The sequence below is a fragment of the Odocoileus virginianus genome, chromosome 3, assembly GCF_023699985.2.
Source record: "Odocoileus virginianus isolate 20LAN1187 ecotype Illinois chromosome 3, Ovbor_1.2, whole genome shotgun sequence".
Classification (NCBI taxonomy): Eukaryota; Metazoa; Chordata; class Mammalia; order Artiodactyla; family Cervidae; genus Odocoileus; species Odocoileus virginianus.
The window spans coordinates 12,096,309-12,099,938 of record NC_069676.1 but is presented as its reverse complement, the minus strand read 5'-3'; positions in this window follow the sequence as shown (position 1 = coordinate 12,099,938).

The following is a 3,630-nucleotide window of genomic DNA, read 5'->3' as shown; positions in this document are numbered from 1 at the left end:
GCTGTAATGATACTATCTCCTTTTTCATTCCTGATCTTGGTAATTTATGTGGTCCCCCTTTTCTTCGTCTTGGTAGGGATTTAGATATTTTAATTGTTTTTGAAGAATCAACTCTCAGTTTTATTCTACTTATAATTCTTTAATTTTTGGTCTTATTCCTTCTACTGAATTTGGGTTTAATTTTCTCATATTTTCCTAGCTAGTTGTGCTAGATGCTTATATCAGTGCCTGTCTTCTGTTTTGTGTAGTTTGCTTATAGAACCATCCCATCAGAATATTCTATATTAACATTATCAGTTGCAATGCATTTGAGATGTATGCAGAGAAACACCTTTATGTGCCTATTGTCATAAGGTCACAGGGTTTCCTTGTTGGAATGGAAAGAAAACTGGTCTAGGAACCAAGGCACCTGATTTCTAGTCTTCACTTTTCAGCTCATTACCTCTGTGACCTTAGAAAAAAGTCATTTAAGCTTTTTGGTCCTTAGTTTAGTGCATCAGAAATGCACATAGGAAGTGCTGCTGCAGTGGCTGGGGTGGGACTTCATCCTTCCTGTTCTGTCGGAATCACTTGCTTCTCAGGGACTTCCCTGGTGGTCCATTGGTTAAGACTCTGTGCCTCCAATGCTGGGGGTGTAGGTTTGATCCCTGGTCAGGAAACATAAGACGATTGGAACTAAGATGTCACATGCCATGGGGCCATACCTTCTCTGTCCCATACTGTGGAGAAGTTTAGAAGACTTAAATTTGTTTCAGAGAAGGCTTTGAAGAGAAGGGGCTTATTTGGTTTTATGATAGGAGGGAAGAGGTAAGAGAAAAATACTATTTAATATTTCATGAGTTTCACTCTGTGTCATTCACTATCTTAATACTCAAGATATTTCTATATATTAATCTTTTTGATTGCCACAAAAAGTTATGAGGCAGATACTTATCCACTTGACACACGTAGTGAAACAGCACACATGAGCTCAAACAATTGGCCAGTGTTATACATGTAGTGAAACTATGTCTGAATTCAGAATTCATGATTTTTATAACTACACTATATTGCTTCCAGTGACCAAAGAATTCTGAAGAACCAGTTAGAGAAAGCAGGCTTATTTGTGGTCAGACAAGGAGCTGCTAGGGTCAGCTGAGGCTGAGACAGCATTTTGGAGTGACCTTCACTTGGCATCTTCTAGGCAAGCTCCAGATATCTTTTCAATTATCCACAGAATATGAACTCCTTATCTTATGGAAGGAGTGTGGTTATAAGGGAAGGAAAGAATCCATTTAGTAAAGTATAAGGCCGAATTTAAAAAAAACCATGCACCCCAATGTTCATTGATGGACCTAGAGAATGTCATACAGAGTGAGGTAAGTCAGAGAAAAGCAAATATTGTATGTTAATTCATATATGTGAAATCTAGAAAAATAGTATAGATATTTGCAAAGCAGAAATAGAGACACAGATGTAGAGAACAAATGTATGGATACCAAGGGGAAATGGTGGGGTGGGAGGAATTGGGAGACTGATATTGACACATATATACTACTTATACTGTGTATAAAATAGATAACGTATGGTATAGCACAGGGAACTCTACTTAATGCACTGTGGTGACCTGAATGGGAAATAAGTAAGTACACGTATAAGTGATTCATTTTGCTGTACAGTAGAAACTAATACAACATTGTAAAGCAACTATATGCCAATAAAAATTTAAAAAATAAAATATGAGACCAATATTGCTTTATCTAAAAGTGAAAATGTACAGCTCATTGTTAGCAATAATGCATATTAATAGTTTGATTCAACTGAAATAGCTATGGTTTATTGAACTGTTTGTTACTCTGTGTTGGGAACTCTTTGAAACACTTTATAGCTCCAACACATTTACACTTCATGCACAAAAATTTTTAGATAGCTCTTTTCTGGCTGGAACCATGAAGTGTGCAGAAGAGGGGAAAAAAATGGTTCCTACTGTGCCTGAAACCCTTAAGAAAAAGCAAAACAATTTCACAGAACTTAAGGTCAATCACCTGAGAAAGAAGTTTGCCCAAAAGATGCTTCGAAAGGCAAGGAGGAAGCTTGTCTATGAAAAAGCTAAGCATCACCACAAGGAATACATGCAGATGTACAGAACTGAAATTCGAATGGCTCGGATGGCACAAAAAGCTGGCAACTTCTGTGTACCTGCAGAACCCAAATTGGCATTTGTCATCAGAATCAGAGGTGTCAACGGCATGAACCCAAAGGTTCAAAAGGTGCTACAGCTCCTTCGCCTCGGCAGATTTTCAATGGCACCTTTGTGAAGCTCAACAAGTCTTCAGTTAACATGCTGAGAATTGTGGAGCCATACAAGCATGGGGGTACCCAAATCTGAAGTCTGTAAATGAATTGATCTACAAACGTGGTTATGGCAAAATCAGCAAGAAGCAAATTGCCCTGACAGGTAACATGTTGATTGCTTGATCTCTTGGGAAGTATGGCATCTTCTGCATGGAGGATCTGATTCATGAGATCTATACCATTAGAAAACATTTCAAAGAAGCAAACAATTTCCTGTGTCCCTTTAAATTGTCTTCTCCACAAGGTGGAATGAAGAATGAGACCACTCATTTTGTAGAAGGTGGAGATGCTGGCAACGGGGAAGACTAGATCAACAGGCTTATTAGAAGGGTGAATTAAGGTATCTACCAGGATTATTTTTATAATCTGGTCAGTTAATAAACAATTGAAACATTGGAAAACAAACTTTGAGATAGATGCTGTCATTATCTACATTTTATAGATGGGGAGATTGAGGCAGAGAAATTAAGGAGTTTGCCCAAAGTCACACAACTAGCAGCTAAAATCTGCCTGGATTCAGAATTCACACTTTAAACCACACGTGTTACTGCAGTTTACCCTTGAACAATGCTGCAGGGAGGGGCACTGACCTTGAGCAGGAGAAAACCCATGTATTATTGCAGTCAACCCTTCATATCAGTGATTTTGTATTCTCAGATTGAATGAGCCAAATGTGTTGTAGTCTGGATAACTGGATCTGTACAGTTCATACCCATGTTCAAGGCCCTACTACTCAAAAGAGGAACTTGTGGGAGATGTAAGAAATGTTGATTTGATCCCTGGGTTGGGGAGATCCCCAACTCAGGAGGAGGAGATGGCAACTCACTCCAGTATTCTTGCCTGGGAAATCCCATGGAAGGAGGAGCCTAGCAGACTCTCAGACTCAGACTCTCTGACAAGAGTCAGACACGACTTAGTGACTAAACAATAAAAACACAAAGATCCTATTACTAGTAAAGAAAAGAGTTAGCCTTTGCTGAAGTAAAGTACAGAAGGCTGAATTCAGAGCAAGGTGACAATATCTTATTAATGAACACAAGCGACAGGTTGTATGGTATGGAAAGCAAATATATGTAAAGAAATATCAGGAATGTTGGGGAACATAACATGGCCTATTTCTAGGGTACACTTTCTCAGATCATCCTTCTAGTATGAGTTTACTAGTATGACTTTAAGCTAGTATGACTTTAAGAACTTCATCTGCTCGTGAACACTAAAGGCTCCAAACCTACCAGTCAGACTTTATTTTCTTGGGCTCCAAAATCACTGCCAATGGTGACTGCAGCTGTGAAATTA